Raw genomic sequence first — 14,566 nt, 5'->3', positions numbered from 1 at the left:
AGCTGTTTCGGCATAGCGCGCCAGGTGGTCGACGGCTGTCACTATCCATCGTCTACCGGTGGAGACATGGGAAGTGGCCCATAGAGATCGATGCCAACAACGTCAAATGGTTCCGCAGGACATGAGGCTGGTAGTAGTTGCCCGGCAGGAGCTGATGTTGGACGTTTGCGACGCTGACAAATGGCGCAGGAAGCGACGTATCTCGCCACACTGGTAGACAGGCCAGGCCAGTAGAAGCGACTTCTTATGCGGTCGTAAGTTTTCTGGATGCCAAGGTGGCCATCAGTCAAATCGTCATGAAAGGCCTGAAGGACATGCGCACGAAGGCAACGAGGTAGCACGGGCAACCAGCGTCGTCCATCAGGATGGTGGATATGGCGGTACAGCACGGAGTTTTCCAGCTTAAATTGTGTCAGCTGTCGACGAAGCCGGGCGTTAGGCAGGCGCGAAGCTCCACGAAGGTGGTCTATAATACGGCGACAGTACGAGTCAGCGAATTGTTGAGACGAAAATGATTCATGGTCGTGCGGAATGTGAGATGATCAAGAGTGGCGAAGGACAAAACCGCCGTAAAGAGTCGTCAATGAGTGCGTCACTGGAGGTGGTGGCGGAACCATTGATGAGTGCGGCTGTAGGAAGCGGGCAGCGAGAAAGAGCGTCTGCGTCTTGGTGCTTCTTACCAGACTTGTAGATGATTTCAAGGTCATATTCTTGCAGACGAAGAATCCAGCGACCATGACGCCCTGACAAGTCTGACAAGTTCTTGAGTGTGGAAAGCCCGCATAAGGTGTGGTGATCCGTCACGATGGTAAAATGGCGGCCGTGGAGATAAGGGTGAAATTTCTGGACGGACCAAACGACAGCAAGGCACTCCTGATCGGTGATGGTATAGTTATTCTCGGCAGGTGTGAGCACGCAGCTGGCATACGCAACGACTCTCTCACGCGAAGAGTTGTCTCGCTGGAGGATCACAGCACCAATGCCATGGCCGCAAGCACATCCGTGTGCAATAGTGTGGGTGCAGTCTCATCAAAATGACACAGGACAGGTTCAGATGTGAGAGCGCCCTTTAGCTGGTCAAAGGCAAATTCACGTTCAGGTGACCACACGAAGGGAGCACCAGAACGAAGTAAGTGGTGTAAAGGTGCAGCTATAGAGGCGAAATCGCGAATAAATCGGCGAAAATAGGAAGCGATGCCGAGGAAACTGCGTAGGTCCTTGGTCTTTTCTGGACGAGGAAAGTGAAGCACCGCCGAAATCTTGTCAGGATCAGGTCGAATACCATCCTTGCTTACAATATGACCTAAGACCTTGATCATCTTGCTTGCAAAGTGACACTTTTTGGTGTTGAGCTGAAGACCAGCACTGGCTATGCACGTGAGAACCTCGTTGAGACGTTGCACGTGCTGTGCAAATGTCGGACGAGAAAATAACGATATCATCCCGATAGCACAAGCAGGTCTTCCACTTCAGGCCACGCAGAACGGTGTCAATCATGCGCTCGAAAGTTGCGGGAGCATTGCAGAGGCCGAAGGGCATGACGTTGAACTCGTAAAGACCATCTGGGGTTGCAAATGCTGTTATTTTTTTCTTTGTCGGCTTCGTGCATCGGAATTTGCCAGTAACCTGAACGCAGATCAAGACTGGAGGAGTACTCGGCACCTTGCAGGGAATCGAGGGCATCGTCAATGCGAGGCATGGGGTACACATCCTTGCGCGTGATCTTGGTGAGCGCTCGGTAATCTACACAGAAACGCACGGAGCCATCTTTTTTTCGGACCAAAACAATGGGAGACGACCAAGGGCTAGCAAAGGGGCGAATTATCTCACGTTGCAGCATGTCGGCGACGTTTTGCTCAATAATTTTGCGCTCAGCTAGAGACACGCGATACGGCCGGCGACGCACGATGGACCTGCCGTCTGTCTGAATCCGATGCGCTGTGATGGTCGCCTGTCCCAATGTTGAAGAATGGGCGTCAAATAAACCTTCATACTTCTTCAACAAGGCAAGGATCTGTTGCGTCTGCGAAGGGGTCAAGTCCGAGCTGATTACAGCAGCAAGAGCGGAGGTAGAGGCAGAATATCCAGCAGGAGGGATTTCAGAGGGAGCAGCCTTGAGGGGAACGACAGAGAGGGGTTCTGAATCAGCAACGCAAGCCAAAGTGGTGCCTTTAGGAAGTAGAATTTTATCAGGTGTTGTGTTTCTTGCAGCGAGAAGCGCAGAACCATTATCAAACCTAACTAGGCTTGAAACAATGGCTATCCCTTTTGTGAGCTAACGCGCACAAGGTAACATTAACACATCGCCATGGTCAATGACGCCGGGCGTGATGGTCAGAATTTGCTGACAGCCTGGAGGTAGCTCGGTATCTTTTGCAGCGAGTAGACGAAGTGGCTGGTAGCGATTCATCGCCGAGCGAATAGTCGGTGTCGGTCATATGTACGACACCTTGCACACAACATATAGCAGCAGAAGCAGACGCAAGGAAATCCCATCCTAAAATGAGCTGGTGGGAGCAGGGCGACAGCACAGCAAATTGTATGTAGTGGACGATGCCATCGATGAATACACGCACTGTACGAAACGCGGAAGGGCGGATGTTTTCCCTTAAGCTGCAACAAGCGCGGGTCCATCATAAGGCGTCGAAACTTTCCTGACACGCCTACACAAATCTGAATGCATCAGGGGCTTAGCCAGGGGGGGAAGGGGGGGGGGTTGGGGGGTTCAAACCCCCCTCCCCGAAATTTTTTCCGCAACGCCCCCCCCCCCCCCTCGCCACTTACCCAACCTTGGTTTTCTTCGCTTCGCGCTGACATAATTCAGGAAAACTTTGACACTCTGTGAAGTTTTGGGCGAGAATATGGCGGCCGCATTCTGAAGCAACAAATGCACAACAAATGAAGCATCAAATGCGGCAGCCGCATTTTAGATGATTTTTTTTTCGCCATGGCAAAGCGGAAACGCGGCAGAAAGTCCTTCTGCTTCACTGGAAGCTACACTAGCACGTAAACAACCGGTCGTAAAATTGAACATGGCACCAGAAGTGTAGGCTGTAATGCTGATCGACGCGATCAAGAACCAGCCCTTGCTCTACGACAAGAGTGGCACTAAAACGTACTGTCAGCAATACTCGCGATAGTATTCAACCTCGCGCGACCGGAGGTGCGGCAACGAAGCCTTGGCGTGACCCAACTTCCCGCGCTTTTGCAAAGCCAGGCGAACCCACCACCGCCGTTTCCGAGGTGTCCGCGTCTTCCGTTTATTCATTGACCATTTCTAGAAAACAAGTAGGTAGAAGTATAACAGCCATTTCTTCTTCCACTTCCATGGCAGACAATAGTTAGGCAGATTCTTCGTTGGCGCTCCATAATTCTCCTCGCACCTGTACGGTATGTTGCAGAAGTCGCGGAGTGCTTTTCTCGTCGCGACGATAGATTGGGAGCGTAGGTCTCACGTAGGACGCGCAGGCTTTGGCGAGCCCCAACACAAGGGCCAGCCCGGGTTTTAGCTGTGGTGTTCCCGTTGCCCCTTTGGTGTCCTGGAGGCGCCGACAATACGAAATGATGAAATGTTATTACAACTTGTAAATAAAAGCTATTAAAGAAATATTATCACGCCTAGGCACCAACCTGTGACTCAGCGCTACCGCGCCCGTGTGCGGAGAATTACGGAACGCCAACGAGGAACTTACCGAAGGTCGCAAATGACACGCGAAGTTGCGTAAAATGATCACTTTTGATGACGGTATGTGGGTCAAAGAATGAACATACCGCTCGAAATAATGCGATAATGAGCCCCACCACGCCGACAAACGTACGCAGACTAGATGGATCTGGACGAAAACGGCAGTGGCGGCCGCGGCGGTAGCAAAACAAATGTGAACAACTTGGATAGGCGCGGAAAAAATTTTCCGGCCGCTTTGGCCTTTCCGGCCGCTTTGGCCTTTCCGGCCGCTTGCCGCTTCCCAAGTGTGAACGTAGGCTTAGTCTGCGCGAGAAACGTCTCTTGTTTGCGATTGCGCCCCTATACGGAAGGCTGGTAATTACTAATGTGTTGTTGAATCCCAAACCAGCAATTACGGAAGGCTGGTAGTTGCTGTTTTGTTGTGGAATCCCAAACCAGCAATGTACACACGAAGGGGTTGATGACAGCAGTGAAATTCCACCGACTCGCAATAGAATGCACGAAACAGACAGCCGACAAGCACGAATTACTGCTGCGCGCAATACAGCGTAAGTAAACTCTTGTTGCAGGTGCTGACAGTTCTCGTCGGAGTTCACGCATCCTGATAAATTGATTATGTGCACTATGCACTGAACAATACCGGAGTTCATTCCTGCATCACTAGTACACCAATCAGTCGAGATTCTGTGAGGTACAAGGCCGCTTCCTATTTGCACCGGCGTAAGTGAAGCAGAAATGAGTTGCACGCACTACTTAAAATGCGTACACATGCCATATCTATGCTGTGCGGTGAAATAATCTGTACAATTCTGAATCTGTTGACGTAAAGGCAAATGACGGCTGCACGCTTGCACACAGCGGAAGACACAGCAGCCCATGCATTTGCCGCAAGAAATGCAACCCTCTCGTATGAGGGAGCAGGGCGACGAAAGCTTCTGAAAAAAATCCTTACGCGTTTTTGCGCGTATTTAAGTTTTCTAGCGCAAAGACGCAGCGAACAAGCTATTGCCATGGGAGTAGGTATAGCCAGGTCACACGTGCATTTTCACGCGTATAGCCGTTCTTGACTTGTGAAACGCACTTCGCCCCGACGAGGACGACGCCATCTACGCTTAACTGAAATTAACAATTATTGATGTCTTCTCCGATCGCACGGGTCGTCTCAATGATGCGTTTTCGAAGACTGGTCCATTCAGTGGCGCGATGAGAGACCGTTGCGCCAAACGCCCACTGTACCTGTCGTACTTACTGTATTTACTGAGCTCACTTTAGTTTTTACTTCATTTCTTCACAAGGACACGCACACGCGAGCGGGGGGGGGTCTTTGATATACATGTATAGAGTCTGCGTAAACTACCGATGCTTATTATCGATCACGTGACCTAGAGGAAAGCGGAAGCGTGCCCCCCCCCCCCCCCCCTTCCAGGTCAGGCCGGTGAACCCCCCCCCCCCCCCCCCCCCAAGAGAAAACTTTCTGGCTACGCCCCTGGAATGCATAACAGATAAAGTCGCACCGGTGTCCACCAAAGCTTCGACGTGCACACCTTCAACAAACACGGACATCATATTACAAGGGCGCGCTGGCGGAATGGTAATCCTGTCGGTGAATGCAGTTTTTCCTCCGAAAACTGCATTACTTAGTTTTCCGGGCGGTGGTCAGAGGTGAATGAGGCAGGCCGAAGCGGTGACGAGGAGTGGCAGAAGGGCGAAGGTGATCGGCGTCTGGTGGTACGGTAACCATTCGGCGTCTCGGTCGTTGCGGGCGGAGATGGGGAACGGCGCGGAGGGGAAGCGTAACGACGGCTTTGGTAAGAGGCCCCACCAGAATACGCATCGCGTTCACACAGGTCGTACCCGCGACGCTCATCTTGTTGGCGCTTGCGGCAAAAACGAGATATATGGCCGCGATAACCACAGTAATAACAGGTAGGACGAGACGGTCGCCAAGGCGAGTAGTAAGGGGCGCTCGGTGCGCTGTGAGATAGTGCGGTCAGATGGGGCGATGACCGCTCAAGTGGTAATGAGGGGACATTGGCCGGAGGAGTGACACAAACCTGCGCGTATGTGGGTGGAGGCAACGTTGGACGTACACTAGTTGGAGGCGCGGAAGCAACCTGCGCGTATGTTGGTAAGGTGCGAGGGGCCGGAGGGTCCACATTCGCAGAGCAGGTCATTGACGCAAGTTCCTCTCTGATGACGTCGCGCAATGCTGCACCAGAAGGCTGAGCAGGAATCAACGGAGATGACAAGCCAAGTGAGTGCAGTTCTTCACGTATGATCGCCCGGATCATTATACGCAAGTCAGGGTCTGCCGCAGAACGGTGTTCGCTGAAGTCCGGCTGCAAGCGTACGGACTCGAGCTCGTCGAGGCGCTGGCATGTCAAGACGATGTCAGCGACGGTAGCCGGGTTATTGACGGCGAGCGCGTTGAAGGCCACAGTCCCAATAACTTTAAGAATGTGGCGTATACTGTCTGACTCAGCCATGACATCATTGACACGGCGACAGAGTGCAAGCACATCCTCGATGTACGATGTGTAGGACTCGCCGGAGTGTTGTTTGTGAGCATCCAGAGTTTTCTTCGCAAGGGTGGAGCGAACCGCCGGCGTGCCAAAAACTTGCCGAAGCTGCTGCTTGAAGTTCGTCCAATCGATGAAATCAATCTCATGGTTGAAAAACCAGGACGGGGAAACAAGACGTACCTCCACCACTTGTGATGTCACATTAAGGGTGGATCTTTATTGAGCTCGAGAGACGACACGGCGAAGAAGGGCGGCGTCCACAACCAGCATGAACAGCCTTCGACACAGTCCACGCTGATGATGATGCGCCCGCACGCGCGATGAAGATTAGGGACACACGCATGATGATATGTACAGATGATTAAGTGCACAATAAATGCCCACACTATATATATATATATATATATATATATATATATATATATATATATATGGGTAGGTTTTGGGAAGTTGGTCGGGCCCCAGCCCCCCCCCCCCTCCCCCTTCCCGGAAAAATGAAAACTTTCCGCCTATGAGTGAAGTACCACGAATTCCCCTGCGTTCTACAGCGCCGGGAAGCGTGGCTGAAGAATATTTCTCGCCAAGGGCCGTCAAGGAGCGGAAGCAAGTGGGAGCCAAGCGACAGGTCGCTGATATGTTCATTAAATTTTACTGAGTATAACTATAAAAACACGAAGATTAGGCTTTTGCTTCCGACTGTGGTCCCCACTGTGTTTCCCGGTTATCCGCACTACATGCAAAAAAAAAAAAAAACGAATATCAGAAACACGGGCAAGATGTAAGATGAGCAGCGCGTAAAGAAAAAAACAAAAACAAAACAAAACGGAGGCAGAAAGAAGAAACGTACACAGAGCAAGCTCTTGTCATTTCTGCGTATCTTAGTTTGCCACCGTTTCTTTACGCGCTAGTGGTTTCAAGTCATGCATCTTTACTAACTTGCCCAACCTGCCGCACTTGTCAAATTGCAGAGAACAGAGAGATAGACGAAAAGTTGTATTTCAGGAGAAAAGGCGTCAGGGCCCTTTGGCCACCCTCCTCAGTGCCTGCATCACTCACTGCTCCGTCTTGAAGAAACACGTAAATCCACTCCCGATTATTCGTTATAGAGCACTTCTTTTCATTACAGGTGAGTCGAGCGGGCAGCCTTCATGCGGAGCCTTGAGGCTCACTCTGCAAGAGATTGGAACTCCTAGGGCATACTTTTCACATATGTAGGCACTTCTAATAACGACTCCAATATTCATTCTGTAATGTGCAACTATAAAGCGCGTTATTTACGGCCTGATTAGAGTCACTGTCGCGCGTGCCAACGTATCTGTGGAAGCGCTTCTCCGTGAACGGCTGTACCAGAGTAGTGGCGCCAGGGCGGGCGCGAGGAGAATTAGGCCCGAGACGCTTTTTCGGCGCCGCGCAGCAGGCCGCACCTTTTTTTTTATGTAGCGGCCGTGGTGGTTGTCTCCGGTCATCGAGTCTATTCATGTTTGCTTGTTAATATTCATTAAAGAGTACTTTGTTGAAAATGACGAGTCTACATGTAAAGTCACGAAGCCGTTTACACGTGCTTCTTTATTCTATGGCTACACCGCATTGGCGCCTCCGCTTCGCCGTGATTACCGAAGCGCTCCCTGTCAGCGCTCTTTAGTGTTACGATGCAATAATTCACTTCACAGCTCCTAGATGGTGGCACCGGAGCCGACGTCACATCCGTTACATCCGTTGCTGCAAGTCATGCATGAAACGCGGCATAAAACACTTCCGTGTAAAAACAAATTGCCATTGTTGAACTCGGTTAAACCAAATTTGTCGAGCAATAGCACGGTATTGCTTGCTTTGGGAAAGGACACAGACGCCACTCGGCGCCGTCAGCAACTACGGCATCTACAATTGCACCACAAGGCTCCCATCAAGGAGCTTAAACCTCCTTGGCTCCCATTTGGGTAGCGGAAAATAGCATCTTCGTCATGTTACTGAACCACTATATATACATCTGTATAACACGCAGACGCTGCTCAGCGCGGCAGCAGGAGCGAGTGAACTGACTTCCATGCTTCGTCTGGCTCCAGTGCGAACTGCGTCGAAAGCACAGCGCTTACGAAGCTACCTAGGCTGAATCTGTGCACATCGTAGATCACTTTGAAGGTGGGGCCAGCACGACCGCGCACCTCGTCCACATCGCAGATCGCTTTCAAGATAAGGTCGCCCACGCGGCGTACGCAGCAGCTGCCGGTAGTGGCAGGCTAAGTCCCAGTTTTACCTTCGCTGAGCTTGAAGGTCAGACTCACGGAACCAGGCGTTTTCTGCGCTTGAACCTGGAGTAGTGGAGCTGTCGCTCCAACCCGCCATGGTTGCTTAGTGGTTGTGATGTTGGGCTGCTAAGCACGAGGTCGCAGTATCAAATCCTGGCCACGGCGGCCGCATTTCGATGCGGGCTAAATGCAGAAAAACACCCGTGTACTCAGATTTAGGTGCACGAGAAAGAACCCCAGGTGGTCCAAATTAATCCGGAGTCCCCCACTACGGCGTGCGTCATAATGAGATGCTGGTTTTGGCACGTAAAACCCCATACTTTAATGTTTTGTCAGCTTCAGCGCAGATGAAAAGCATGTGAGCCGTGCGCCGTGGGCACACCCACGAAACAGACGAGCCCGCGTTAGCGCATACGTGAGCGCAGGCGCCAACCGTGCGGCCTATCGCTGGCGTTTCATGTTACCCGATCCCGTGCTCATGGTAAGATTCCCACCATCCCGTTGGATTCTTATCCTTTTCTATTTCGGCGGTTCTTAAAGCCTGTCATGGGATGATCCCTCTTATTTTCTTTATTCCCTTCGACAGCAAGCAACTTTCCCGTGCTCATCGAAAACCACACACAAGCGCGAAGGATTTGCGCGCAATGACGACGCGTGCGCACAATGCTAATGGTGGCAGCGGCAAGCAGAATGCCGTCGCCTCTCCGCTACTGAGCTGAGTAAGCGGAACGTGTCGACGCGTACATACACTCGGTTGCGCCGTTCTTTCGTAACCAAGCTGACCATGCGCCTTTCGTATCAGTACGACAAACGCCTGCAGAAAATGCGAGAGCCATGGGGTGCTCTCATAGAGGAGCTCTGCAGTGCCTAAGGGCACCAACTCCTACAAAAGTGGCTCGCGAAAGACGCTAAGCAAAAACAATTATTTCCTGTTCTCTGGTTGAATGAACAGTTGAATTTGATTATCTGCGGGTGCCTACGTTGTCGTAATATATACGTAATCCTGTTCATGAGTCGGCAGGGTTTCCTTTTTTTGTCGTATTTGTGTTTTTCTCACTTGCGAGGATTGCACACCATATGTTTTACTGTTTTTAGCAGAACGCCAGAGCATCGACCACACCCGTCATGGTGGCATAACGCTTATGAAGTTGCGCAGCTGAACGTGAGGTCCCCGGTTCAATTCCCGTCCGATAGGGACACCTTTATCTCTATACGAGTTTTTGCCGCGTCCTATCTTTTCCGGCATGGAAAGCATACGTATACTGTCTGTCTGTCTGTGTCTGTGTCTGTCTCTGTCTGTATGTTGAACTCTGCACAAGCGAAATGGTCGTTTCGCTCTGCAAAAACACAACGTTGTTAGTGGCGCATTAACCAAGTAAAATGCTGTCACTCCTAAGTGATCACTAACCAACCATCATAAGTCAGGCATTAAGAGAGTAGACCTGGTTTTAGTGGTTTTGGAAAGTCCTTCAGAATGCATAGGCAAGTAGGCGAGGGGCTTAGTTCCTGGCACTCCTTATGACATACGGTGGAGTGCTACAAAGAACGCCTCTACAATGAAATGAGTTGTATCATCGTCATCATCAGCACATATTTATGTCCACTGCAGAACGAAGGCATCTCCCTGCGATCTCCAATTACGCCTGTCTTCCGCTAGTTGATTACAGCTTGCGTTCGCAAATTTCCTAACTTCATCACCCCACCTAGTTTTCTGGCGTCCTTGACTGCGCTTCTCTTCTCTTGGTATCCGTTCTGTAACTCTAATGGCCTACCGGTTACCCATCCTAGGAATTACATGGCCTGCCCAGCTCCATTTTTTACGGCGAAAGCTGTATATGGCTAGGCGAAACGAAAAACTGTTCGCCACATGTTTCGATAAAGGTCTCCATTGGTTGTGCCTTCAGTTACGTCGTTCTGTGTCGTACCTGCTCAGGACGCAACGCCGCCTTTTTCGGGTCGCCGTTGTCGCATCCGTTCAATATCTCGAGCTAGCTCGGCGTCGTGGTTAGCAGCATCCGGCCGCCATTGGCGCTTGTGTTCCACCTCGCGATTTCAACGTGGACGTTTCGTCGCAGCCGAATCCAAAGTACCGCTCGAGAAACTCCCGCCGAAAGCGGCCCCGGAGAATGCGTTCCCGCCATTGCCACGTTGACGCTGCTCTGCTCGCAACGCCGCCTCCTCGGCTCGCCGTTGTCGCATGCGTTCGATATCTCGAGTTAGCTAGGCGTCCTAGTTAGCAGCACCAGCCCGCCATTGGTGCTTGCGTTCCAATAGAAACACTAACATGTAACGAATAATTGAGAAACGCTTCAATACAGCGTCACGATTAATGCACTGCTAAACACCGGGGCCGCACGTTTCAGCTTCGGTGGTTAACCATCTTTACGGAGTGCTTGGGCGGTGTTTTTTCTCTTAATGTCAACAAGAATATCGGCTATCCCCAATTGGTCTCTGATCCACACCGCTCTCTTCCTGTCTCTTAACGTTAAGCCTAACATTTTTTGGTCCATCGCTCTTTTTACGGTGCTTAACTTGTTCTCGAGCTTCTTTGTTTACCTCCAAGTTTCTGCCCCATATGTTAGCAATAACATTTATAACGCGCCTATAAAAGCAATAACAACTTATAACGTGGGAAAGATTCAGGAAGCAGTAAACTATGGGCGCAGCATGAAATAAGTGAGAAGAAAACTTGGCATAGGACAAGGCAAGATGTATGCAATGAAAGATAAGCAGGGTAACACCATCAGCAATTTCGATGACATAGTAAAAGCAGCGGAAGAATTCTATACTGACTTGTACAGTTCCCAGAGCAGCCAAGCTACTTTCATTCGAAGTAGTGATGAACAGGATACAGAGGCTCCTTCTATAACACGTGGTAAAGTTAGAAGGGCCTTGCAAGACATGACCAGGGGAAAAGCTGCTGGATGGATGGATGGATGGTTGGATGGATGGATGGGGTAACCTTATTGTGAGGTCCTGCGGGCTACGGGGTGCAAGGCCCCATACAGCGGGCTACTCCCACGTTGGGACAGGGAGTTTTAGCTCCATGGCCGCATCGTGGGCTCGCTGGACGGCCCAGAGCTGTTGGAGCTGCTGGAGAAGATAGAATAACAGTCGATTTAATCAAAGATGGAGGAGATATGCTTGAAAAGCTTGCGGTTCTTTATACGCAATGCCTCACGACCTCAAGCGTACCAGAGAGCTGAAAGAACGCCAATATTATACTAATCGATGAGAAACGAGACGTTAAAGAACTGAATAATTATAGACCCATTAGCTTGTTTTCAGTATTGTACAAAATATTCACGAATATAATTTCCAATAGATTCAGGCCAACACTTGACTTCAGTCAACCAAGAGAACAGGCTGGCTTCAGGAAGAGATATTCTACGATGGATCATATCCATGCCATCAATCAGGTAATCGAGAAAGCTACGGAGTACAATCAACCTCTCTATACGGTTTTCATAGATTGTGGTAAGACATTTGATTCAGTAGATACTAGCAGTCATAGAGGTATTGCGTAAACAAGAAGTACAGGAGCCATACGTGAGTATCTTGGCAAATATCTGCAGGTATTCCGCATCTACCTTGGTTCTCCTAAAGAAAAGTAGAAAGTTAAATATCAAGAAAGGGGTCAGGCAAGGAGACACAATCTCTCCAATGCTATTCACCGCTTGCTTAGAGAAGTATTCAAGTTCTGAAAGTGGGAAGGCTTAGGAGTGAGGATTAACGGCGAGCATCTCAGCAATCTTCAGTTTGCAGATGACATTGTCTATTCAGCAACATTGGGGATGGCTTTCAACAAATGATTAAGGACCTTAACCGAGAAAGTGTAATATCCGCTTAATAATATGCACTGAAAGATTAATATGCAGACAACAAAAACGATGTTAAATAGTCTGGCAAGGAAAAAAAATTCAGGATCTCCAGTCAGCTTCTAGAGTCTTTAAAGGAGTACGGTTATCTAAGTCAATTACTCACAGGGGACCCTGACCACGAGAAAGAAACTTACAGAAGAGTAAAGTTGGGTTGGGAGTGCAAACGGCAGACATTACCAAATCCTGACTGGGAGTTTACCACTGCCTTTGAAAGGAAATGTGTACAATCATTGCATTCTACCAGTGCTAACATATGGGGCAGAAACTAGGAGGTTAACAAATTCTGCTCGAGAACAAGTGAAGGAGCGCACAAAGGTTGATGGAACAAAAAAATTTTAGGCCTAACGTTAAGAGACAGGAAGAGAGCGGTGTGGATCGGAGAGCAAACGGGGATAGCCGATATTTTAGTTGACATTAAGAGGAAAAAATGTCGCAGTTTCGTCCGAGAGGCGAAGGATCAATTGCGATAGCAAATTACTAGAGCTGTTCGGAGTAGGGATAGTAGTTTTATCAGCTGCATAAACTTCGACACATTGGCTTACTAACTGAATTAACAAGCGTAACCGAATTAACAACGACTGTCAAAACGCTGGCAGCACGCGCAGCCGCCGCAGCGAGCGAAGGTTCGTGCGGTCTATCGCTTCAACAGAAACTGAGCGGCGAATGCACAGCGCGCACAAAGTTCATAGCCATGTGGAGATCGCCTTTAAAGGACGGTGCGGGTGACCGCCACAGCCGGGCAAAGTACCAGCGCAGTGTTGGCAGAGTAGGAGCTTCCCCCCGCCTCCCTCCCGCGCTGCCTTCCTGCTTTCTTGCTTTCGCGTGGGAGATTGAGCGACCAGTTCCCTTGCGCCCGGTTGCAAGATACGCATTTGGTGCCGCAGCACAGCGTCGCCCCGCCTCCCTGCCTCCCATACCCCCACGGCCTTTCGCGTGACGGAATCGGCGTTTGCTTTCCGCCGTGCGTTCACTCTCCGAGATAGCGCACGTCACCCGCGCGCTTTCCCTCACGCGTAAGCCGTGCCGCGACGATTTTATCGCCCTTGGACTTGATACGGAACCTCACGGGGACGACGACGGCGATGCCGACGGCAGAAATCCGGTTGAAGCGTCCATAGAATTGCTGTCACAATAAAAATGGAGCTGGGAAGGGCGTGTAATACGTTGGATGGATAACTGGTGGACCATTAGGGTTACAGAATGAATACCAGGAGAAGAGAAGCGCGGTCGAGGACGGCAAAAAACTAGGTGAGGTGATGAAGTTAGGAAATTTGCAGGCGCAAGTTGGAATCAGCTAACGCAAGACGGGTAATTGGAGATCACAGGGAGAGGCCTTGGTCCTGCAGTGGACATAAATATAGGCTGATGATAATGATGATGATGATGATGTTAGCACCGGTAGAATGCAATGATAGTATTTTTCTTTTCAACGACAGTGGTAAGCTCCCAGTCAGGATTTGGTAATGTCTGCCGTATGCACTCCAACCCAATTTTATTCTTCTGTAAATTTCCTTCACATGATCAGGGTCCACTGTGAGTAATTGACCTAGATAAACGTACTCTTTTATAGACTCTAGAGGCTGACTGGCGATCCTGCATTCTTGTTTTCTTGCCAGGCTATTGAACATTACATTTGTCTTCTGCCTAATAATCTTCAACCCCGCGCTTACACTTTCTCGGTTAGGGTCCTCAATCATTTGTTGTAATTCGTCCCCATTCATGCTGAATACGACAATGTCATCTGCAAACCGAAGGTTGCTGAGATATTCGCCGTTGATCCTCACTCCTAAGCCTTCCCACTATATGAGCTTGAATACTTCTTCTAAGCATGCAGTGTATAGCATTGGAGAGATTGTGTCTCCTTGCCTGACCCCTTTCTTGATGGGTAACTTTCTACATTTCTTGTAGAGAACCTATGTTGCTGTGGAATCTTTGTAGATATTTGCAATATATTCACGTATGCCTCCTGTACTCCTTGATTGCGTAATGCCTCTATGACTGCTCGTATCTCTACTGAATCAAATGCATTTTCCTAATTTATGAAAGTGATAAATTGATGTTGATTGCACTCCGCAGATTTCTCGATTTCCTGATTGATGATACGGTTGTGATCCATTGTAGAATATCCCTTTCTGAAGCCAACTTGTTCTCTTCGTTGGCTGAAGTGAAATGTTGCCCTGATTTTATTGGCAATTATCTTGGTGAATATTTTGTACAATACTGAAAGCAAGC

The sequence above is a fragment of the Dermacentor silvarum genome, chromosome 8, assembly GCF_013339745.2.
Source record: "Dermacentor silvarum isolate Dsil-2018 chromosome 8, BIME_Dsil_1.4, whole genome shotgun sequence".
NCBI lineage: Eukaryota > Metazoa > Arthropoda > Arachnida > Ixodida > Ixodidae > Dermacentor > Dermacentor silvarum.
Note: the sequence above shows the minus strand (reverse complement) of the source record.